Here is a 26217-nt window from a genome sequence, read left to right on the forward strand (position 1 = left end):
CAGAGGAATGATTTTTGAAGCAATGTAATGAGAGAGAAAAGACCGTAAATTTTTTTTTTTTTTTTTTCGGTACGCGGGCCTCTCACTGCTGTGGCCTCTCCCGTTGCGGAGCACAGGCTCCGGACGTGCAGGCTCAGCGACCATGATTCACGGGCCCAGCCGCTCCGCGGCATGTGGGATCTTCACGGACCGGGGCACGAACTCGTGTCCCCTGCCTCGGCAGGCGGACTCTCAACCACTGCGCCACCAGGGAAGCCCAACCGTAAAGTTTTATATGCAGTCTGGCTATACTTTCATAGAGGTGCCAAAACAAACCCATAAACCAATACACAAGAAAGGAAGGCTGGCAAGAAATGGATTTTCTGTTCAACACCATTTTGTCTTGGATATGGGGCTATGGAGTGGAAGTCTACTTTTTTCCACCTTTTGGTATTTTCTGAATCATTGCTAATGACCTGAAAGCAGCCTCTCTCTCTAATAATATACAGAGAAATGATAACAGAGAGCTAGGGTAGCCTCAGCTGATGGCAGCAAAATGTGTCTAGACATTTAATTACAGGAAAACAAGTATTGAATAAATTGACACGGCATTAACAGAGAGCCTCACAGACACTGCAATATTGATCTGTGTTCGATTTGGTTTCTGAAGATGTGGGAGGAGGAGGTGAGCTTTCAAATGGACTCTAAAAAGGACGTTTGTTTCCTGGCATTGAACCAGGTCAAACCGGATTCCAATCCCAGATGTGAATACTTGAAAGTTGAAAGTAGGTCAGCACAGTCAGGGAGCTCAGGGCACCTGTTGTCAACACAAAGTGAAATTTCTCGACTCATCCCAAGACACTGGAGGAAAGGGAAGCTCGGAGTCAGGAAGCCCGGAATTCCTGGAAGGCCAGGAAAGAGGATGAGGCTTGGCTGTCCAGGGATTCAAATTCTAAGCTATGAGTCTGCACAGTGTGGCCAATTGCGCGAGTTTTGCAAATGAAGATCTGCTCATTCATTTCCAGCCACTGCGGCTACTACAAAGCACTACAAAGGCAGCTGTGTAGCTGCAACAGAAATCACACGGCCACACTGCAGAAAATATTGACCATCTGGCCCTTTGCGGAAAAAGTTTGCTGAACACTGATCTAGGCTTTCCAAGCCTTGAAACCACGGATTGGTCCTATCTTCCTAACGACACAACAGTGACGCATGTGCATCCACATCCAGAGTGCAGTCTTTAGAGAAAGCGCGCATACCCTGGTTTGGTGGAGCCACTCTTTGCAGCAGACACTGTTTCCTTTCCTGCTAACATGTAGGCAGCACTGGAGGTGCGTGTTTCTCCAGAGCCAGCATTTGCAGTCTACACACACACACACACACACACACACACACACACACAAATGAATACTACTCAGCCATAAAAAAGAATGAAATAATGCCATTTGCAGCAACATGGATAGACCTAGAGAATATTATGTTAGTAAAGTAAGTCAGACAGAGAAAGAAAAATACTATATGATGTCACTTATATGTGGAATCTAAAAAATAATATGAGTCTATATACAAACAGAAACAGACTCACAGACATAGAAAACTAATTTATGGTTACCAAAGGGGAAAGGGAGCAGGGGAGAGATAAATTAGGAGTATGGGATTAACAGATACAAACTACTATACATAAAAGAGATAAGCAACAAGGATTTACTGTATAGCACAGGAAATTATACCCAATAGCTTGTAACAACCTATAATGGAACATAATCTGCAAAAAACCCAAATCAGTATGCTGTACACCTGAAACGAAGACAATATTGTATATCAAATATGCTTCAATTAAAAGAAAAGCTGTCTATCTTCCCCACATCCCCATAAGGATTCGAGCTCCCTAAATACAGAGCTTCGTGTCTATTTTGATCACTGAGATATGTGACATGATACAGCAACGGTCATTCTAATTTTACAAAAGGGGAAACGAAGGTACAGAGAGATTAAAATAACCTGCCCAGAGTCACACCTGATGATAAAGAGCAGAGGTGGGAGTCCTACCCCATTGGGAACTGTCCCAGAGCCCGTGGCCTTCTGACTTCCGCCCCCATTATAATTTCATGCAGGGCTTGGCACATAATAAATGCTTAGCAAGCATTTATTATGCTTTCCAATGCAAGCATAATAAATAACAGAAGGCAAGCTCTTCTGTTGTCAGTATTGATATGATTCTCCCCAGATTTGGTTCTGTCTCACTACTGCATGCGTTCACAGCCCTACTGCAGCTTTTAACTAAAGCATTAATTGTAGGGCTTCACAAGCAGGAGGGAGATGCCCGACACCAAAGGGCACCTCCTGCAGATCCCATTCAGATGAAGTTCAAAAACAGACAAAGCTAATCTCTGCTGATAGATGTCAAACAGCAGTTACCCTCTGGGGGTTATTAAGTGGGAAGGGGCATGAGGGAACTTTCTGGGGGCTGGGAATGGTCCGTATTGTGATCTGGGTGCTGGTCCCGTGTGTGTGTACATAGGTGAAGACTCGTGGAGCCATATGTTAAGTTTAGTGCTGTTTTCCATATTAAGCTATTCATCCATTTTAAAAAAGGTAAAAGGAAGGAGAAGATAACTAATAAATGCCGACTCAAGTGCAGAGGTGTCTTGTAGACTCAGCAACTTTCCCCAGTAACCATGTGGCGTCGACATGCCATTCTTCTTTCCAAGGGACATCCCCAAGCAAACCTGGGACACTTCATTTCACAGATCTGAAGAGATGCAGAAAAAAGAGCTCACGGAGATATGGGCTCTGGTCAGACGAGGCTGGATGCCAATGTTCCTGGTACTAGCTTGGCTCCCGGGCTCCCTGGCTCCTGGGCTCCCGGGCTCAGCGGCTCCCACAGAACACAGTCTACTGGGCCTCGTGTTCATGTGAGGAAATACGTGGGGAGCCGGAAGGAGGTCGGGGATGCACAGCGTGTCTGTGAAGAAGGGGGCATGGAGCTCTGGGGGACTTGCCCCCGAGAGCCCCCAGTTGGAACTCTGTCAGGATGAGGTGGCCTCCCCGAGTTTCCTTTTCCTTCTCTGCCCGTGAGTGCCTGACCGGACATGGGCCGAGACCAGCTTTCTAAAGTTACTCCAGGGATGGCTCAGCCTTCGGGGTGCACCTGTCACGGCCAAGTCCACTATTCCACCGGAAGCTCTTCTTTTAAGAGCAGTGGCAACTGGGCATCTCAAATTTAAAACTTTCAGAGCTGGATAAAGACCTCAGAGATCTTGTCCAACCCTCCCATTTAACAGAGTGAAAAAACAAGGCTCAGAGAAGACAAGCAATCTGTCTGATGCCTCATCAGATGTGCTTATTAACCCCATTTTACAGAAGAGGCACAGAGGCTAACTAACTTGCCCAAGTTTTCCACTGTTCAGTTGGGCAACGTAGCAAAACCCCACACAAAAGGCGAGAGTTTGCACAGCTGCTCATGCCCCAGGATATACACGCAGGATCTCACCCAGACACGTGCGGTGACCCCGGGCACACGTGTTTAGCAGCTTCGGCACAAATGCATTCATGTGCTGCGTTCCCACGAGAAGGAAAAGAATATAATATGGCAAGTGTCCTGAGTTTCAGGCCCCCATGGGGGGATTTTTCTCTCAACCCCCTATCAACACAGGGGTGAACTGGCAGTACTGGAAATGCCCTGGATCCAGAATGGTGCGTTTTAAAATTGTGGGAATTCCCTGGCGGTCCAGTGGTTAGGACTTGGCGCTTCTACGGCAGGAGGAGTTCCGGGTTCAATCCCTGGTCGGGGAACTAAGATCCTGCAAGCCGCACTGTACAGCCAAAACAAAAAACGTATCTTGAGCTGAACATCACGAGTTCAGCTGCCGCCTCCTTCTTGGATGTTATCTAAAGCATTTTACTGACTCCAATGCAGAGCCTAGGCCATGTCATCCTAGCAGAAGAAACACCCAGAGACCCGGTAAGAACCAGTCCCAAGGCACAATGTGTCAGAGAGAGAGGCGTCCCCTTACAGAAACTTCCCAAGAAAACCTTCGAAAGGGGGTGGAAAAGGCGTGCTCTCAAGCAGGGTCTCCCAGCCTCAGCACTATTTGACTTTTTGGGACAGCCAATTTTTTGCTGTATGTGGGTTGGGGGCTGTCCTGTGCACTGCAGGATGTTAACAGCGCCCCTGGCCTCTACCTACTAAATGCCAGTACTATCCCCTCCACCAGCTGTGACAACCCAAAATGTTTTCAGACCTTGCCAAACGTCCCCTGTGGGGACACAACTGCCCCACTGGAAATCCCCTACTCTTAAACAGGCACATGAAAAGATGCTCAACATCGATAATTAACAGAGAAATGCAAATCAAAACTATGTCTGCCCCAAGGGGATTCCTGACCACTGACAGACAAATGCAGCAGGTCAGGTGACTCAGTTCAAATCCCAACTCCGGCAGTCAGTTTCTGGGAGTTGGTGCAAGTTTTGTTAATAGCTCCTCATCTGTAAAATGGGTCTGAAATCCCGTCCCAGGGTTGTTATGGGGTCCCAAAAGAGGGTAATTGCAGCACCCAGCACACTGCTGTGCAGAGAAGGTGCTCAGTAAACAGAAGTGTCAGCCGATACGGGGAGCACCACTTGCAAATGGAGGGAATAAGGGAAATCCATAGTCTGTTCCCACCCCCACCCACCAGCATACCCCACTGTGGAGGGGAAAGCCAGTCCTTGTTCCAAAACTATATCATCTCTCCAGGCTCTGAGACCTCTCTGAAGTTCCTGGCTTCTTCATTCTCTTGCCAGCAAATTCCTGCCTTGAAAACCCACAAGGAACACAACAGATGCCCAGATTGATGAAAACATCATCAATCTTGTCGGCCCTGTCTGGATTTCCCATCCTGAAACAGGGACGGACCCATTTAATGAGATTTTAAGTGCTGGTGTAGATATAGCTCTCTCCCCGTCCCCCAGTTCTGTAAAACCCCAGCAGACATATATCTTGACGTATTAAAACCTTCTCAATTATTCTACTCAGTGCAGAAAGAACCAAAACCCCATGCTGGCTACCAAATTGAAAAAGCAGTGCCAAGGGCCGAATGAGGGGTCTTAGGCCTGGGTAATCATCAGTTCAGTTCAGGGCACAGATCTGGGGATATTTTAAAATCCAGACTCAGTGTTGGAACTCTGCAGGTGAAATTCCTGAAGAATCTCACCCATTATTTTGAAAAGGAAAAAAAAATACCATTCAAGTTTAGAAAATAAAATTCATAGAGAGCTGAAAACTGTCATGTTTGCCCCTTGGAAGCTGTGTGGTCTTAGGCAAGTGACTTGAGCTCTCTGAGCTGCTGTTTTCTCATCTGTGGGGTGATGAGTACAGATGATGGTGAATGAAGGGGAATGGCTCAAGTCCATGGCGCAGGGCCTGGCATCCCACAAATGCCCAGCAGGCAGGATACACTCTCCAGGCTGGGGAGAGAAGGGTTCCAGACCTGATATGGAGCTGGGCAGATGCTGCTGCCGGCAGAACTCGGGCTGCCTGCAAGGAAAAACTGTCACTTCCAGGAAAACCCAGACGCTCAGTGCCAGGAACGGTAGGATGAGGCTATAGGACCCATGTGTTACTACAGAGATTGTCACACAGATTCTCCTGCAAAGAAGCAACTCTAGCTGCACTGAGAAGGTGCTTGGAACTGCCCTTAATCTGGAATATTCCTGTTCTTTTCTTAGGGTAGTTGTTCTTGGTATAAAAACCAGCTCTTGAATGTGGTTCAAAAGCCTTGAGGTCTGGATCCTCTGACCTTTCCCATCTTCATGCACCGCAACTTCCCCTTCTCTCTAGGTTCTGCCACTTGGATCTAGTGTCCATCCTGTGTAGGTTTCTGTGCCAGAGACTTTGCAGTTGCTGTTCCCACTGTCCCCAATGCTTTTCCCTTGTTTCTGATTTCTTAATTCCTACTAACCCTCAATTTTGATTCATGACACACCTCCTCTGGGAAGCCTTCCCTGATCTCTCTCCCACCAGATCAAACCTCCCCCAAGCCCCTGCCCACCCCATGCACACTCAGCCCCACATATCTCCCTCTTTGTCGCACCCCATTTACAGGACACCTCTGTTGTATAATTATTTGGTTCATGTCTGGTCACTTATAAAACTGTAAACTTCTTTAAGCTGTGCCTATGCTTAGGATCATACACCCATAAATTATACCGTTATTGAATTGTTAGTAAAAGTGTTGATTGGTTCAGCCTCTTTAGAGGCAATCTGGAATGTTCCATCATATTCTAAGGCTACAGTGGTTAAGACAATGTGGCGTAGGGCAAAGAAACACACTTCACAAATGAAATAGAGAACAGAAAAACAGACTTACACTTATATGAATGCTTGATTTCCTATAAAGAGTTAGTGGTATTGGGTCAATGGGATTATCCATATGGAAAGAAAAATTTATCATGATCCCGCCTCATTCGATACCTAAAAGTCAACCCCTGGCAGACTATAGAGATAAATATGAAATGCAAAATGTGAAAGCTACTAGAAAATAGAGGGGGCAATATGAATGACTTTAAATTTCTTAAATAGAACACAAAAAGCCTCAACCATGAAAAAAGATGAATATGAAATACGTAAAAATTAAAAATTCCAATAACCGAAAGTCACCATTGAAAACTAAAGTCACGCCACAGAGTAGAAGAAGATACATAACACATAACTGGCAAAGGGGTCACTATCCAGCATGATTAAATAACTCCTACCAAGCTATAAGAAAAAAAAAATAGACAAGTCCATAGCAAAATGGACAAGAGGGCTTCCCTGGTGGCGCAGTGGTTGAGAGTCCGCCTGCCGATGCAGGGGACACGGGTTCGTGCCCCGGTCCGGGAAGATCCCACATGCTGCGGAGCGGTTGGGCCCGTGAGTCATGGCCACTGAGCCTGTGCGTCCGGAGCCTGTGCTCCTCAACGAGAGAGGCCACAATAGTGAGAGGCCCGCGTACCGCAAAAAAAAAAAAAAAAAAAAATGAACAAGAGATCTTAACAGGCACTTCATAAAACAGGAACTCCGAATGGTCAACAGACATATAGAAAAGGTGATAGAATTCAGTTAGTAGAGAAATTTTTAAAACAACTACAGGGGCTTCCCTGGTGGCGCAGTGGTTAGCAGGGGACACGGGTTCGAGCCCTGGTCCGGGAAGATCCCACATGTCGCGGAGCAACTAAGCCCGTGCACCACAACTACTGAGCCTGTGTTCTAGAGCCCGCGAGCCACAGCTACTGAGACTGCGTGCCTAGAGCCCGTGCTCTGCACGCAACAAGAGAAGCCACTGCAATGAGAAGCCTGCGCACTGCAACAGAGTAGCCCCCACTCGCTGCAACTAGAGAAAGCCCGCACACAGCAACGAAGACCCAATAAAGCCAAAAATAAAACAAACAAACAAACAAAAAACCCCACAACTACACACCCCCTGGAATGGCTAAGATATAATAGCAAGTCGAGGTGCTGGAGCTGGAAAGGGTATGGAGGAAGTGGAACCCTCATACACACTGCTGGTGGAGTCTAAAACACTTTGTTCTAGGATGTTCATGGCAACACTATTTATAGTAGTCTTGCTATGGACTGAATTATGTCTCACATGTCCAGTTTCTGGCCCTTCCTACCTCTGTGAACTTGGCCAAGAAACTTAAAACTCTCTGATTCTGTTTCCATGTCCACAAAAATGTCATCCCCATCTGAATTACTGAGAGCATTAAATGAGATAATCCAAATAGAGCCCAGTGCCTGGCAGGTAGAAAGCATTCAACCACTCACCCTTATCATCCAATCTAATAACCACCAATACGCTGTTTCAAAGGGCAGTATTGTTGCCATTTTACAGATGAGCAAACTGTGACCCAGAAGTCACAACATCCAGGGCTCTCAGGGGGCCAGCAACACAGCTGCTTTCCAAATACAGGACTTCTTCCTTGACCCCATAGGAGGGTCTAAGAAACAGACCCCACCCCAAGCCCACAGCAGGACATTGAGGGGTTGCACAGGGTCGAATCTGATCAATTACACAAATGATCCGAGGTGCTGGTGGGCGGCTGCTGCTGGAAGTGCTTTGGACTTTCTCCACCCACCACCAGCTTTATTCAGCATTTTTGACTTTCGAACCATGCTTTCTCATTTGCTGTGACAGCTGGTCCTCCCAAACTCTGCTGTGATCATCAAGGGATAAGACATTATTATTCCTATTGATGGATGAGTAAACTGAGGCCAGCAAGAGCAGTGGGCATACCCAGAAGCATCCATGTGGCTTAGTGCTAGACAGCAGGAGTCGGGGTCTGTAAGCCTGGGTTTCTCTCTAGACTTGCTGCTTTTACTATGAGAGCCCGGGAGTCAGTCATCCATTCTGAGCCTCCATTTCCTACCTCTGTAACCTGATCAGTCTTTCCTCCTTAGGTTGTTGTGAGCAATGAGATGAACAAAATACACATAAAACCCTCAGAATAGCCCTAGCACCCACCAAATTCTCAGCAAAGATGAGCTGCCACTGTTTATGGGTCATTGCATTAGGATGGGCAGAGCTTGAGTTGAAACTCCGTCCAGGGTCCTCTGAATGTTTCCTCTTGTCCCTCTAGCTTATCATTACCCTGGCAGCCCAACCCTGGATCGCTCCTGGACGCTGTCCCCAGGTCAGAACGTCCATGCTCTTCTGTGTGTGGCTCTTCTTTGAGTCTTGCTTTCAGCCCCTGGGAGGACTGTGCACTTAGGGCTGGGGCAGGATGCCAGGCATGCAAATTCGCATGCAGGCAGTAATTTGCACAAATGCTCCTTGGTGTGCTCATTTCCAGTCTGTCCCCAGAATGGCACTTGCAAAGCCAGCAGAGAGCTATTTACAGCTCTGGGCAAAGAGGGGAGGCAGACTCTGATCCTACACAGGAAAGCCCTGCTGAGGTGACGGCTTGCTCTTTTGGCTGCTTTAAGAGGCTGTTTGGCCAATCTTGCCCTGAAGGAGCTTTGAGGTCCTGAAAGGTTTTGCTAGAAGGCCAGTGATCCACCCCAGGGATTGTCTGATTCCCTCAGGGAACCCACACTCAAAGGGAGGGGAGCGGTGTCCCTGGGCTCCCACCAATAGCTGCCAATGGACTCTAAACATCTAGAGGAAGGGATACAGGAGGCCTGTCAAAACCATGGACAGCTCTAGCCTCTCCGACGTTGCTCTAGATGAGGGGTTGACAAACTGTGGTTGGAGGGGGCATCTGGCCCCCCAGCCTGTTTTTGTAGATAAAGTTTTATTAGCACATAGATTCGTCCATTCATTTACATTTCACGGTACAGTTTGAGCAGTTGCGATCGTAACTGTGTGGCCCACAAAGCCTCAAATATTTACTACCTGCCCTTTAAAGAAAATATTTGCCGAGCCCTACTCTGAGTGAAGCCCCCACCATCTCATCTTTTAACAGGCTTCTCTGTCTGCTCCTTCTATAATCAGTCCACTCTCCACGAATCTTCCAGAAGGATATTGCTCAAGTGCTAATCAAATCAGGTCACCTCCTTGTTTAAAACCCTTCCAGGTTCCCCAGGGGTCTCTAGGTCAAGTCTGAACTCATTATCTAGGGTCACCAGGCTGTCCGTGACCTGGCCCCCCTGCAGCTTCCCTCTCCTTGCCCATCCACCCTGGGTGGGCTCTGCCATATGCCTCCCCCATCCTCTGAACATTGGTTTTATAGAAAAAAAAATTGCATCTCAGTGGAAAACTATGCATTGTTTACATACAACACAAACTTTTAAGATACCTGATTCTAGCCCTGTTCATTATCTTCCAGCTATTTTTTTCAACTCTTTGTAAGTTGTAGGAATCTGATAGAGAAGCCAATTCTCTCTTGTCCAACCATTTTATTTTGTCTCCATTTGTAATGCATTTCAGCATTCCTTTACTCTGTAGACAATTGTGCTTTATTTGACTTTTCCTTTGAACCAGTTCCAACATCTGCTTGGTTCTCTCATTGAATGAGCTTAATAAAATCACCGACAAGTGTTTGTTTCTGCATCTGTATTTGGAGCCATTATTTTATTCCCCCCCACCACCTTTTTCCTGAAGATTTTCTTTTGACAGTTTTCCATGAAGTCTCTGAGCCCCTGTTCATGTTCTATCTGTTGAGAATATCTTTCCTGGCTTTTCTGACTTTTCCTCCTGAAATTTCCTTCCCAGCATCCCCAGGGACAGGGAACCTCTTCCTTCTCTGAGCTCTGACCACTATCCGCTCCCACACACACACCTGGCACTCATCTCTGTGAATGGTTGTTTATAGGCCTGTCCTCTGACAGCTAGCCTAGAAGATCCTCTGGTGTAGTAGCTGGGTGTTCGTCTCTCCCTCACCATGCACACACTCACACTCACACACACACACACACACACACCCCACTAGTTCTGTCAGGACACACGGAAGTTGTGCAATAAATGGGCACACTCACAGGAATGAATGAATGCAGATGGCTAGACTGTCCACCTAGACGGAAGCCACTAAGAGGGAGACCTTGTATTCCTTGTTAATACCATACACGTGATGCCGATGTCTGGCATCTACGAAGTACTCAATAAATACTTGTTGAATAAATGGCAAAATAGCACTTCAGTCCCTGTTTTTGGCTTACTTTTTTTTTTTTTTTTTTTTTTTTTTGCGGTATGCGGGCCTCTCACTGTTGTGGCCTCTCCCGCTGCGGAGCACAGGCTCCGGATGCGCAGGCCCAGCGGCCATGGCTCACGGGCCCAGCCGCTCCGCGGCATATGGGATCCTCCCAGACCGGGGCACGAACCCGTATCCCCTGCATCGGCAGGCGGACTCTCAACCACTGCGCCACCAGGGAGGCCCTTGGCTTACTTTTAAACCACCTCCCAGCTCTCCACATTTGAAAAGCAAACCTAGTAGCCTCAGAACGCTACCCTCCCCCCCCATATTTTCATGTGTCACCACCATGGTGTTTCAACTGCTCCCCTCTAAGGAATGGATGGCCATCTCTCTGTTCTGCCTCATGGTCATCATTCGATCTTGAGCAAGACGCTGCCCCTCTGGTTTTCCAGTGGGTAAAGCAAGGTCAGTTTAGGCATTCCAAGAGATAAAATACATCAGGCAAAGAGATGAATGGCCAGTAACGCGCTAATGATGTTCCAGCCCAGACACCATATACAGTGTAACAGATGCTGTCAATATAACACATCAGTGAAGTTGCAAGGGATTAGCTCTGAGTTGTGAGGGTTACAGAGATGGCCTAGGACAGGCTTCCCAAACTACTTGAATGTGCACATGAACCCCCCATCCCGCCAGAATAGTGTTAAAACGCAGAATGCATTTTGTAGGCCTGAGGGGGTCCCAAGAGTCTGAATTTCTAACCAGTTCCCCAGTGATGTCATGCTGCTGGGCACTGGTCCACACTTGGGTAGCAGGGCTCTAGGGGTGCTAGGACACGGTGGGTTCCAGCTTTGAAGGAATTCTCAATGCAGTGGCTGAGGGACAGATATCCAGCATGTTGCTGATAGTCCAAAGTAATAAATGTTAGCACCCAAGTGGGAGATGCTGGCAGTTAAGATTATGAGACCTCTGAGGATGGACAGGTTGGCAGAGGTGGGAGAAGTCTGGTGCAGGGTTCCCAAGGGACATGGAAACTGGGTTGGGAGCATTCTGCGGGGCCGGTGATTCAACATAATTCTGGTGGTGGGGCCCATCAATCTTTGTTTTAACACACCCTCCAGGGGATTCTGATGCACAAGTGGGAGAACCATTGCGCTAGGCAGAAAGGGTAGAATATTCCAGTTGGAAGAATAGTGTTTTGCTTCACATATTAGAGTTTCAGGCACATGTCCAAACCCTGGAAACTGCATTCATTATTTCATCCATCCATCCATCCACCCCCCCCATCCAACATCCAACAAATAAGTCCTGAACGCCCACTATGTACCCTGTTAGGCACAAGAGATATGATTGAAGTTGTAGATACACACAACTGTCTAAGTCTCTAAACCAGTGATTCTCAGCCAGGGGACAAGTGGCCCCCCAGGGGACATTTGGCAACGTCTGGAGACATTTTTGGTTGTGACAACTTGGGGGGAAGTAGGCTACTGTCACCGAGTGGACCTATAGCGCACGGACAGCACCCCCTAACGCACCCCAGCAACGGCACTAGTGCGGTCAAGAAACTTTGCTCTAAACTGGGAGCCCCTTGTGACATAAACGGGAAGGAAATCCCCAAAAGAGGGGATATATGTATACGTACAGCTGATTCACTTTGCTGTACAGTAGAAACTAACACAAAGTAACTATACTCCAATACAAATTAATAAAAATAAATAAATAAACTGGGAGCCCCTTGTGGGCAGGAACTATATTGTAGTCACCTTGACATCCCGAGGTCACAAGACAGTGCCTGACCCCCAGGAGCTGAGCAAACGTTTAAATGCAAGAGGAAATGGCAACACAAAGATATACTTATGTATATAAAGAAGTCTTACAACAGCAACAGAAAGACAAACGACCCAATTCAAAAATGGGCAAAGGACTTGAATGAAACTTTCTCCAAAGAAGGTATATAAATGGCCAACCAGCACAAGAAAAAATGCTCAGCATCACTAGTCATCAGGGAAATGCAAATCAAAACCACAATGAGATACCACTTCACATCCACTAGAATGACAATACTACATTGTAATAACGGTAATCGGAAAATAACGTGTTGATAAAAGTGTGGAAAAATTGGAACCCTCACACATTGCTGGTGGGAATGTAAAATGGTGTAGTCTGGCATTTCCTCAAAAGGTTAAGCAAAAAATTACCATAAGACCCAGCAGTTCCACTTCCCAAAGAATTGAAAACAGATCTGTAAACCAAAAGTTGTACATACATGCCCAGAGCTGCATCATTTACAACTATCAAAAGTTGGAAACCCAAATGTCTATCAACTGACAGATGGATAAACAAACTGTGGTATATCCATCCATGCAATAGAATATTATTTAGCCATAAAAAGGAACGAAGTAGTGATACATGCTACAACGTGGAGAAGCCAGACCCAACAGGCCACATATTGGATGATGCCATTTATATGAAATATTCAGAATAGACAAATCTACTGAATCAAAAAAGAGATTAGTGGTTGCCAGGGGCTGGGGGAAGGGAGAGTGACAAGGTTTCCTTTCGAGGTGATAAAGGAGTTCTGGAACTAGAGAGTGCTGAGAGATGCACAGCACTGTGAATGTACTTAATGTCACTGAAGTGTACACTTTAAAATGATTAAAATGGCAAATTTTATGCTATATGTATTGCACAATAAATGCTCGTCCAGTCTCTACTGTGTGCCAGGAACGGTGCTCTGCATTCGGGACAGGAGGGAATGAGACCTGACTGTATGATCTCTACTCCCCAGGGATACAGAAGGGGAGAAAACCCAGCCAACAGTCATGGACCCCAAGGAGGCCTCAGATGTAAGTGCTGGGAGTTCCGAGGAAAAATCGATCTCCAGGCTGGAGCCAGGGAGGGTCAGGGAGAGAGCTTTGGAAGAAGGAGGGGAATTTGCCCTTGGGGAGTCGAGCCCACTATGGAAAGAATGTGTGACTAGAGGCCATATCAGGCTATGCCATTCCGGGGATGGGTAAGACAGTTTAACGCCTGAGACGCCGGGCTAGTCAGACACAAGGGAGAGGGAGGAGTGCAGACACCTTTAGAAACCCCTCCCGGACTTTCTGCAGGGATGCATTGGAGGGAGGGGGGTTGGTGATTCAGCCTGGGCGTTCTTGAAGCCCTCAGCCTCCCACGAGGCTTTTTTCCCCTGCGTCCTGGCAAGGGAGGCTGGCAAGAGATGGAGAGAGCCAGCGCTCACATTACTTAAGGGGGACCAGGTACCAGGTGTTTGAACAGGGTTTCAGCTAATCCTCACAGTAACCCAGAGGTAGGTTCTACCATTCCCTCCCTCCCTCCCTCCTTCCTTCCTTCCTTCCTTCCTCCCTCCCTCCCTCCTTCCTTCCTTCCTTCCTTCCTTCCTCTCTCTCTCTCTCTCTCTTCCCTCCCTCCCTCCCTTCCTTCTTTCTTTCTTTCTTTGTTTTTATACTATTGCCTTTTCCAAGATGGGGAAATGTGACACTGACAGGTAAAATGGCCATGGCCTGAGGCCATCATGCTGGTGGAAGCCCAATTAAGCTCTGATCAGTGTGACCTCAAGACCCACTGGGATGCTGGTAGAAAGAATCCGCTGTGGCCAGGGCAGAGGCTTGGCCTGTGGACGTGAGGCCTCAGATTCCTGTCTCCTGGCCCCAGAACTCCTAGGAAGCTCAAAGGCCTGAGTTTCAACCACTGGCAGCTTCTGGCCTGACCACTTCCCAGGAGAGAGCGACCAGGGTGTGCAGGAATGTCCAGTCCTCAGACCCCGCCCGCCACACTGATCTGGGGGCCAGGCAGCTGAAAGAGCCCCAGCCTGGGCTGTAGAACTCGGGCTACAGTCCCCCTGCCATCCTTCCTGGCTGAGGGACCCTGAGCAAGTCTCAACCTCTGGGGACTGTGCTTGGCTCACCTGTTATGCACAGGAAGCTCCCTAGAGGATTCCTTTTCTTCTTCTTCCCCCTGGATAGATTCATTTACATATATATATGTATATGTATATACACAGACACACAGGCCCATTTCATGCTCCTTGCTTCCCTATATGTATTTACATATACTTACTAAAATACTGTATATACTGATGCTGTAACTTTAGTGTTTTCACTAAACCATGTCTTGGAGGTCTTTCCAGGTCAGGAATGTAGCTCTCCCCCATTCTTCTAAAAAGACGGCTTATATTCCCATGTAATGGAACCCTTTCCCATCTTGGATTGCCAAGCCCTTAGGCGAACATTCCTGCATTCTACTGTGTGCTTGTGTGAGCATTTCTACAGGAGATTCTTAGAAGTGGGATGGCCGGGCCCAAGGGCACGCAGTTTAAATTCTGAAAGAGACTGCCAAAGGATCTGAGAAGGCCCCAGAACTAGGTGATTTCTAAAACTGTTTCCTGCATGGACATTTCTTCGACTTCTAGCAGGGAAGGGGGTAATGCCTTTAGAAGAGTCCTTTAACTTCTGTGGGCCTCCGTTTGCTCACCTGTAAAACGGGAAACCTACAGTAATATACATGGAGGTGCTCCAGACTTTCCTGTTGAAATGTGAGGGGTTAATACTGCCCTCAATATCGGGAGGCTCAGCAGTTGAACACACCGCCTCCATGATGCACAAACCAGAACGAGGAACCTGAACAAGAAGGATGCTCACTTATGTCAATCATCCACGATGAGTGGGGCACCTGTATTAGATCAGCAGTTCTGGGGGGGGGGGATTTTGACCCCCTCCCAGAGGACATCTGACAATGCTTGGAGATGATTTTAGTTGTCATAAATGGAAGTGGTTGCAAGTGGCTTTACTGGGTAGAGGGTAGGGATGCTGCTAGACATCCTACAATGCACAGGACTGTCCCCTGTCCCCCGCAACAAAGAATGATCCGGCCCCAAACGGCAAAACTGCTGAGGATAAGAAACCCTGCTCTAGACTTCTCTCTTATCTGATGCCTACCCCTCAACAAACCTAATTCAAAGATAAGGAAACAGAGGCTCGGAGAGGTGGATGACCTGCCCAAGGTCCCCCGTCAGCAGTAATGGGAGCAGACTCCTGGCTCCAGCTGACCTTAGGGTCTGCGGTGCATTCCACATACTGTAGGGTCTCTCTGGGAAGACATCACCCTTGTCTCCAAACAGGGGCTGACTGTTCGCTGCCTTTACCCCTGACAGATTATCTACACTGCGAGTCATAAGTTTTACCTAAAAGCACAACCTCCCTACCCAGGTTTAGAGGTTTTATGACTTGTAATCATAATCCCTGCTTCCACCCACTGGCCCTGAGCCATGCACTTTACAAAGATTAACTCATTTTACCCTGATAAGGACATTGAGGGAACTGAGTCACAGAGAAGTTAATAATTCCTCCAAGAAACATACTAAGTAGCAGATTTGGGCTCTAGACCCTGAAAAGAGGGGTTCAGAGACCCACCTCTCAACCCCCATGCACTACAGTTCTCCCTCATACTCTGAACTTTCACCTTGGCACCTTGGACTCGGATCCCTGCTCTAAATTGGAGCACAATAGCTAACCCCTTAGCTGGAGGCAGGGGGAGTCTCTGCCTCAAGACCCTCCCATTTGTAGGGACCTGGTTGCTGTTGCCCCAGTGGACTGGTGGGCATCCAATGCCTCAGGAAAAGGAGCAGGCTCTGAGCTGGGGTGGGACATTGTGGCAGGGAACTCGGGGTCAGAGGGAAAAGGCAGGGATCGAGGTGGGGGGGGCCCTGGAGGGAGGAGCCGTGACTTCCAGTTCTGGGGGTGGGGGGCTCTGTCCAAAGTGCCTGGAGCAAGCCTCACCTGCAACAGACATTCCTGCAGCAGCGTCGGCTCCAGACTATTGCAACTGATCTCATTTGCTATCCTGAGTCCATTTGTATTCTGGCAAGCCTAGATTTGGCAGTGGGCTCAATAAAAAGATCTCAAGGGCTGAGTGGTGAAGTGCAAGGTCCTGGGAATGGATCTACAAGGTGGCTTGTTGGGGGGTGGCGCTGGGTTACAGCTCTGTCCCCTCCTAGCTGTGTGACACTGGCAGAGCCTCTGTACCACCTCTGACAAGTGGGGACCACAGTGCCCAGAAGTCCCGGTTCTAAATATGAGGACAAGAGGGAGTGTCCAGGACCCCGGCAGCCCAGGAGTCCCGGAGAGGCTGTGACCAGCTTTGCTATCCACTGGCTAGGTGACCTTGAGCAAGTCTCTTCCTCTCCTTGGGCCTCTCTTTGCTCAACTGTCAAATGAAGGAGCAAGATCTTTGATCTGGAGTCCCTGGGAAGTCTAAGGACTCCCGACTGGGCCATTTTTCTCTCTCTAGGGCTGACCTCTTTGGGCGTCCAGGACACACGCTTCTCCTACTCCACCTCTAGGGTGAAGCTCCAAAGAGCAAAGCAAAGCTCCTTGCCTTTCTCTCCCCTGCCTCCGGCCCCCATCCTGGCCTGCCAGATTAGAGCGGTGCCCAGCCCCCCTCAGGTCACCAACATCCTGTCCCTTAGTCCAGCTTCATTGAAGCCAGCCCAACGGATGGTTCCTGCAGCATCTCCCCTGGCCAAGGGCCTAGGGAATTCCACCAGGCAATGCCCACAGGAGCTGGGGGAGGGGCAGCCCCAGGGAGCAAATTGGGGCCCTTCTGTCTGCACTGACTCCCTCTTCTCTAGAAGAGGGGTTGGCCTGCCTCAGGGGAGGATAGTGTGAACACAGTCCTTTGTGTGTGTGTGTGTGTGTGTGTGTGTGTTGGTGGGGGGTCCCTGCTGGTTCTGCTGCCTCAGAGCCCATCTCTGTTGGCAGTTTGGAGGCTCCTGGAATGATCTCTAGGCTCAGGATCCCAGCTTTAAGAGTTTCAGTCTTACTAAACCTCATCCTCTGGCCTTACCTCTGGCCAGGGTGGGTGAGGAAAGGTGAGATGGAATTAGGTGGGAAGGATGGGACTGGGAGTGGTGGATGGGGGGGGTTGTTAGTGGGATGGGGTTTGTGTAAAAGGGTTACAGAGGGGTGGATTGAGGTGGGTGACTGGTCCAGACTGGTGACCAGACCCTGGCCCTGTTTCTGAGTATGAAAACCCCTTCTGTTACATCTTGACTGGAGAAAGAGGAGAAATCCCCCAAATGCCTTCAGTGTGGAGGTGTCTGAGGCAACCAACCGTCGTCTCTCTCTTACGGATGGGGAGGTGGGAGGAGGTAGGTAATCATCCACCTCTAAAGGCAAATCGCAGAGTCCAGTTTCTGAGTTGGGGGGCCCAGAGAGGTCTGTATTGGGTTTGAGGGTGACATGCAGAATCTCTGGAGAGGGATATCCTTCTCTTAGGGAGGGGCTTATTTCCCCTCCTGGAGGAAACACACCGTTATCTATGAGCTGAGAAGGGAGGGTGGGGAGAAGAATCCAAACTTAGTTTTTTAGGGAGGGGGAAGGGGCGCGGGTCTCCAAAGAGCTGAAGGGGCCCTAGATACCTGGGGAGGCTGGAACCCACTTTGAGGGGGCACATTCCATTCCAGGGGGTAAAGTAGGAAGAGAAATCCTATCTCTAGAACCGGGGGACAGGAAGGAAAGGCCCACTTCTGAAGGGAAAAGGAAACTATTTTGCTCTCTGGGAGGTGAGAGACCCTCTCTTTTCGTGGGGGGGCGGGGGACCCGCGTCTCGGGAAGATGAGGGCTCCGTCTCTGTGAGAAGATGCCCCGTTTTTGCTCCCTGGGGCAGGGCCGAAGAATTCCGTCTCAGCTCCCGCGGAAGGGCCCGTCTCACGCGACCCGGCGCCAGGTCCTTACCTCCAGGCCCCTGCTCCAACGTTCGGACTCCTATCTGCCAGGCACCGACTTGAGGGATCCGCGCCCTGGGCTCCGGTTCCTCCCGGTCTCTGCCCAGCTTCCCCCAGCGACTCGCCGGGCTCCGTGGCTCCGCCGAGAGGCTCTGGCCAATCAGCGCCGCCGGTTCCGGCCCTCGCTCGCACCGCCGCCAATCAGCGCGTCCGCCACGGGCCACCGCCCCCGGGAGGGAGGGGGAAGGAGGGACGGGGGCACAGTCCGGCCTCCGGGGGCGGAAGAACTGGGGGCCTGGAGGAGGGACTGCGAGGGCCGGGAGCGAGGGTCCGGGCTGTGGCGGCGGCCGCGAGGAGCCCCCACCAAGCCGGAGGGGAGCCTATCTGATGGGGGGTGGGGAGCCCGTCTCTAAAAGCGGGGCGGCTCTATAGTTTGATTTCACCTAGACTTTAATTACCCTCTGACCCTTTTCTGGACCCTCGCGGCTGCGGGCGAGTGTAGCTGCCCCATCTGCACCCTGCGGCCCGGATTCCGGGCTCTGGAAACCTAGATTCGGAGTCAGACAAGGTTCCATATGAAAGGGAGGGGAAAGAGCATCGGGCCCTCCCCCCGCCTACACGTACCCCCCACCCCACCCCCCTCACGTACTCCCCCCCACCCTTGCAGGTGCTCAGGGCCCTCTCATTCTCTGCCCTAAGAGCTGCCATTCACTTAACACCTCCTAGCCCATCAACTCCGGAAGACGAATAGCTAGTGCATCGTGGGGGCAACGCAAAGATCACTGGACTAGGAGTCCATGGTTCATTCTGCACGATCTAGGGCAGGTCACTCCGCCTCCCTGATACTCAATGTCCTCAATAGTAAGTGGAGACAGCTGTGATAGTACCTCCTTCATGGGCATAAGAGAAGTGGTAGATGTGATAAAGGTGCTTTTATAAAAATTAAAATGCTGTATGAAAACTAGTTAATACTAAAGTGTGACTGACTGATAGCCCGGTAGCTTTCTAAAGGTATTTAGAAAGAGGATGCGTTCATTCAATGGTAAAATCAAAACACAAGAAACTATCCATCAGAACAACATGAGATGACCAAGCTCATAATGAATGGATGAATGGGGATTCCAGAACTTAAAAGGCCAAGGAAGAATACAGCTTGGCTTTTCCCACTCAGCATGATCAGGTAACTATTTCCTTAGTCTGCTGGAATCTTGCAAAACCCTGAGGTCCTTCCTTCCTGCTTTCCATGAATCCAGGCTGCCCTATCTCTGATTAGGTGAGCAGGACTATAGTCCTAGGAATTAAGATAAATATAAAGCAAACAAATACATTTTAAAACCGCCAAACAGGGACTTCCCTGGTGGTGTAGTGGATAAGACTCCGCGCTCCCAATGCGAGGGGCCCGGGTTCGATTCCTAGTCAGGGAACTAGATCCCACATGCATGCTTCAACTAAGGAGCCCACCTGCCACAAGTAAGACCTCATGCAACCAAATAAATAAATATTAAAAAAAAAAAAACAACTGCCAAACAAACCACCTGCCCCCTAGTGTGGTCTGTGACTGTAGGGACCAAAAGAAATAATAAGAGTAATACGAAGGAATAGACAAAATATAATTGATCCACAGTTCTACTAAAACTGAGCTTTGCCAATCTCTTTGGTATGTTAATCCTGTCACCTTGCAGAACTTTATGAGGCCTGGTGTATAAATCGAGCAATTTTTCCTTAAAACCTGAGCCACACAGATAATCCCTTTTATTGCCCAAGACACACTCAAAGAAATAAAATGATCAGTAAATATGGGAGGAAATAAAGTTTGTCAAAGAAAGGCAAATTAAAGAGATGGAAAATTTCATCTACAAAAATGGCCTCGTTTTTATTATAATTACCATTATTTGTGGAGGTTTCAGGGTAGTGGACAATTTCATAAATTGCTGTTGGGAGTATCAATGTTCAAAGCCTTTCTGGAAAGAAACTGAGTACTCCTATTTAAAAAAATCTTAAAAATGAGCTTACCCTTTGAACTAGCAGTTAAACCTCTATGAATTTATCCTAAAACAATGAATGATGCGTAAGTTTAGTGATAAAGTGATTTACTGTCACTTTGTTTCTTGTAGCAAAAAACTGGAAACAACTTAAATGTACAACAGGGACTTGGAAGGGACATCTGTTGCATGATACTGAATGCCTCCAATAAAGCACAGGTGTTGAATATTGAATGGTATGGAATTGAATAAACATAGTATTGGATGTTGAATGGTTGACTCAAAATATTGAGTAAAAGCTATTCACCTAAAAAGTTTATTTGGTGTTGTGCTATCTTTGGTAAATCTGTATAAATAGATACAGATAAATCAGTGCTATCCAGTAGAACTTTCTGTGATGGTGGAAATGTTCTTATCTGTGCTGTTCAATATGGTAGCCACCAGCCATAGGTAGGTATGGAACACTTGACATGTCACTAGTCAAATGAGAAACTGAATTTTAAAATATTATCTAATTTTATTTATTTATATATTTTGGCTATGCCGCATGACCTGTGGGATCTTAGTTTACCCAACCAGGGATCAAACCTGGGCCCTCGGCAGTGAAAGCGTGCATCCTAACCACTGGACCGCTCGGGAATTCCCTAATTTTAGTTTTAAGTTAAATAGTCACACATGGCTAGTGGCTATCACACTGGACAGCACCAATATAGATGATAGATGATAAATAGATAGATAGATAGATGGATAGATAGATAGGCTGAAAAAATAAATGCCCAGAAGTAGTTCCCTCTTTATGTTGAAATTGTAGATGATTATAATTTTACTTTATCTGCATGTCACTAATTTCTAATTATTCTATAATGAATATATATTGCTTCTGTACTAAGAAAAAAATATTTAAAATGAAAAACAACTGGCAAAAGTCTAAGTCAAATGCAACCCACCATCTGTTTATATGACCTGCAAGCTAGGATATAAAATAGGTTTTACATTTTTAATGGTAGAAAAAAGTCAAAAGAAGAATATTTTGTATCTCAAGAAAATTGTGTAAAATTCAAATTTCGTTGTGCATAAAGTTTGACTGGAACACAGCCATTCCCACCCACTTCTGCATGTCTGTGGCTGTCTTTGTGCTACCAAGGCAGAGCTGAGGACTAGTGGCGACAGAGACCACACAGCCTGCGAAGCCAAACATATTCACCATCTGGCGTTTTTAGAAAAGTTTGCCAGGCCCTGGTCTAAGGCAGTCAGGGGAGACAAAGTGTGTGGAGTCATCTTCATCTGTTCATTCATTCATTCGTCTGTGTATGGAGCATCCACTGTGGGTTAGGCCCTGGTGCTGGGCATCCAAGGAGGTGCTGTGTTGTTTCTGGTTCAGGGAGGGTGTGAGAGGGATATTTAGAGCAAGGGGCTTTGCAAGCTGGTTCTCAAATAGCTTCATTGTGACACTTGTGAAGAAAATTGTCAGCAGGTAGAGAAAGCCCTGCTCACATTAGCATTTTTTTTGCTTGCATTTTCCTCAGCTCCACGGCTTTCCTGTGGGGCTGCTTGGGGCTGCAGGTGTCTTCCAGGGGATGCTGAGAATGTCTTCCAGAGGCTGGCTGAGGCCCAGGATGGGAACTCCTGCCAGAAAAGCAGCTCTGCCTGTGAGGGTTCCCACTGCACCTCCTGAGAGGAGAAATGAGGGCAATGGAGCCTGAGGCTCTTGGGACTCTGAGCAGGAAAGACCCTCAGCAATCAGCAGCTCACTGTACAGAAAACGAAACTGAGGCTCAGAGATGAGGATGAGCTTGCCCAGAGACAGATTAGAATGTGTGTCTTATTTCTCAGGTCTGTGCTTTCCATACTCCCTGCTCACAAACTAATAAAGGGGTGTCATAGAGGGCATTTGGGTATGAGGGAAAGGGGACCAGTTTGGGGCTTGATATTGATTTCCAGTTTCACCTTCCAGTGGCCATGTGACACTGGACAAGTCATTTACCCCTTCTCAGCCTCTGTGTTTTCATCTGTAAACTGGGTAATTAAAGTATCTACCACAAGATCCACATGTAAAAGAATGAATTTGGACCTTTACTTCACACCATATAAAAAATTAACTCATAATGGATCAAAGACCTAAATATGTCTTAAAACTATAAAACTCTTAGAAGCAAACACAGGATGATGTTCCCAGGGTGGGAGCAGGTACATCAGCCATCATGGCCAGAGGTCGCCTGGAAGGCTGGGACATAAGTGGACGCCTGAATGCTAAGAGCAAGCCTGGATGGGATTTCCTTGCACTGATTCCCATGCATTTTGTTCCTTGCACTGGGCTCCTGGAAGACCCAGGGCTGCCTGCAACTTACCTGAAGGACAGGTAAAACGGGGACAGCGTGGGTAGGTGTGCCACAACCAACAGAAGCAGTTGCCACATCTGATATGTCACAGACATGCTTTATTCTGCTGTCTTTGTGATGTCTGGGCCCCTCAGAGCTGCCAGCCCGAAAGAGACACGACAGTGCAGTTACCCTGGTAGCTCCGGACACACTGAAACATCAGGGGGACTGTGTCATTCCCTAGTGCCCCCCACTCCCCCATGCCCTGCAGAGCTTCCCTGAGGCAGGAAATGCACAAGGCAGCCCCTGAGAACAATCATCCTGCTCAAATGTCAACAGTGCCGAAGCTGAGAAACCTAGTACTAGGTGATGTTTATGTAGTTCCCAGAATATGGAAGGAACTTATTGTGTATGAGGTCCCTTCCTCCTGTGGCTGGAGACGTCCTCCTATTCATCCCAATTCTTCTTGGCGGATACATACAAGGGCATGTCGGGGGGTCAGATGGAGGGGTGTGGCTCCCCCTTAACCTCCACTGCTGGAGAAAATAACTAAGCATTTAGGTCTTTCCTGAGATCTTTGAGGACAGTACCTGGCATGCAGTAGGTGCTCTATTAATACTTGGCCCTGACAACTTCCTAATGAGGAGGAGAAAACCCAAAGTGAGAACAAACTTCCCTCAGGGCCAGCAATTCCAAAGTCATTTCTCCCCCTCATCCTCCCCTTGATACTGACTCGGGTCCTTGGACTCTTTAATCAATAGAAATTGATAAGAGGTCAGGCGAGAAATTCAGGCCAGGCTTTGTTGGGACTGCAGCACAAGGGAGCAAAAAAACTGCAAGGAACATGTGCCCTTGCTCGCTCCCTGAGGAGGGAGCTGGTTTCTTTTTTGTGTGTGAAATTCTTATGTATGTATGTGTGTATGTATTTATTTGGCTGCGTTGGGTCTTGATTGCGGTGCGCGGGCTTCTCACTGCAGTGGTTTCTCTTGTTGTGGAGCACGGGCTCTAGGCGCGCAGGCTCAGTAGTTGGGGCGCACGGGCTTAGTTGCTCTGCGGCATGGGGATCTTCCCGGACCAGGGCTCGAACCCGTGTCCCCTGCACTGGCAAGAGGACTCCCAACCACTGCGCCACCTGGGAAGCCCCGGAAGCTGGTTTCATAAATGAGGTGAGGGTAGGGGTGGATCGGTGGGTTGGGCCAGAGGGGTGTGGCCTTAGGTGGTCTGCCCACCTCCTTAGTGGTGCTGTGAGCAGGGATCATGGGTAGTGTGCTGCTTTTGCACCCAGCACCTCAGAAATGACAGTTGGTTTGTGGCCTTTTTAACCTTATTGTTCCTAATTGCCCCAACCGTGCATGCATGCAGTTATTTTTAGTTGCTTCTGCGAGTGCAAGCACTCTGGTTAAGGGTCCCAGGTCCCAGGTCCCAGCCAATCTCAACAGAGATCTGGGTTCATATCCTGGCTGTGGCAGTTAAGAGGGGTATGACTTTACATAGACAACTTAAGTTCTCCCAGCCTCAGTTCCTCATCTGTGAAATGGGGATGATGATCATGATGCCTGCATGACTGGGGTCCCCTGAGTGTTCAGTGGGAGAAATGTCTGCAGAGCACATAGTGGAATGGTTGGCACACAGTAAGCATCCACGATATTAGCCATTATTATGAACATCATCAAATCATCACAGTCAGTGTGGGTTTCTCCTGGAACCAGGATTTGAGTGCTTTATCTGGGAAGTGATCTGAGGAGACCCCAGTACAGGGTGGGGTGGTGAGATAGAGAAGGAAAGGTGGATGATAAAAAGGTTTCTACGGGCGAGCAGAGCGGCATTCCCCTGGGGAAAGCGGGAGCCGGCGTGGCTTACCAAGCACAGAGCAGGGCTCAGTATGTGTCTGATTGAACTGAAAGAAAGTAGAGGAAACAGTATCATTTTTACTTTTTATTCTTCCTGAATTGAACATGCCATAAAGATCCAGGCTTCCCTGGTGGCGCAGTGGTTAAGAGTCCGCCTGCCAATGCAGGCGATGCGGGTTTGATCCCTGGTCCAGGAAGATCCCACATGCCATGTAGCAACCAAGCCCGTTCACCACAACTACTGAGCCTGCGCTCTAGAGCCCGCGAGCCACTACTACTGAGCCCGCGTGCCACAACTACGGAAGCCTGCGCGCCTAGAGCCCGTGCTCCACAACAAGAGAAGCCACCGCAATGAGAAGCCTGCGCAGTGCAACGAAGAGTAGCACCACCTGCCCCCGCACTGCTCACCGCAACTAGAGAAAGCCCACGACGTGCAGCAACGCAGCCAAAAATAAGTAAATTAAAAAAAAAAAATCCAGGGTTTCTGGGAAGTGGACACTTGGTTGACTGATGTTTCAAATACATTTCCCACAGAAAAGGTCTTCATGAAAATGAATCTTGGGGGTCCCTGGGAGTTTACAGACATGAAGTACACACGCAAGTGCTCATTCTCCTGCTGAATTCACAGGCAGTGGAGGGAGGAGCCTTGCCCGGAAGGTACCAGATGACATGCCAGCTCCCGGGCCTCTCCTTACCTGCATTCACCAGGGTTCCAGTCCCAGACCGGTTGTTACTTCCCAGCTGTGTGACCTTGAGCTTGTCACTGGCTCTCTCTGAGCCTCAGCTTTTTAAGTGGGGATGATGATTTCTCCTCGCTGGGTGTTGAGAGGATTAAATGTGGTAGCTTGTGCATACAGCTTGGGAAATCAGTGTTCGCATCATGTAAGGTCCCACCCTCTTTATGAGGACCACCGAACCAAGGCTACTTTCACTGAACTATCCTCCACTCTCCTCTGTAACCGCAGGCAGGTGACAGCCCTCCCCCCATGCCACGGTCCTATGTGTGACTGAGGGGCTGACGTCTGCCACGCTGGGTCCTGAGTGGGGTGCCCGTGACTCTAGGCTGCTTCAGTCCATCCTCAAGTCTGTCATACAGCACAGCAAGCTGAGCTGGGCAAGCCTATTGAACAAATGTGACCTTTGGGATCTGGAGTCCTTAGAGGCTACAGTGGAAACCACTCACCCAGCACTGCCACTCACAGGCCCCGGGATCCCTGGGGGCTCCCCCTCCTCTCTGACCTTCCGTTTCCCTGCCCATAAAAAGGGGTGGTACTGCAAGATGTGTCTGCTCAGCGAGGAGGTTAGACGGTTGAGTTTCGCCCTGATTTCCCAGGTCTCTCCCCTAGTTCAGCCACTGGGCTCACACCCTGGGTCCCAGGATGCCAGGATCCTCGCCACTAAGGACCTCAGAGTTACATGATTACATGTGATCCCATGAGACAGGTCCTGTGAAAGAGCATTATACATGTAGAGTGCCCTAAAAGTGTAAGGAATGACTATTAACCTAGCCTGGGGGCGACCAGCTGGGACGCCTGGCCATTGTCTGGAGCCGGCTTGGGTTGTCATGACCAGGGGAGGAGGGAGGTGCTGGCATCAAATGAACGGAGGCCAGAGATGCTGCTAAACATCTATTAGTGCACAGGCCGGGCCCCAACAAAGAGTTATTTGGCCCAAAAAGTCAACAGTGCCGCAGCTGAGAAACCTGCTCTGGTATAACTTCTCTAGTTTGACAAGACCGACCTTGGGCAAGTTTT

At 48.6% G+C, this 26217-nt stretch overlaps 1 protein-coding gene across 1 annotated transcript in view; it reads right to left on the reverse strand.

The window, feature by feature from the left end:
* ABAT (4-aminobutyrate aminotransferase) overlaps nt 1-18468 on the reverse strand; it is a 91582-nt gene extending 73114 nt beyond the window's left edge. Inside the window, exon 1 of the mRNA XM_082643653.1 lies at nt 18324-18468. The gene's annotated coding sequence lies outside the window, so the exon portion shown is untranslated. The remainder of the gene's footprint in view (nt 1-18323) is intronic.
* Nucleotides 18469-26217: the final 7749 nt, after the last annotated feature.

Source organism: Mesoplodon mirus (assembly GCF_964341445.2).
Source record: "Mesoplodon mirus genome assembly, chromosome: 15".
Classification (NCBI taxonomy): domain Eukaryota; kingdom Metazoa; phylum Chordata; class Mammalia; order Artiodactyla; family Ziphiidae; genus Mesoplodon; species Mesoplodon mirus.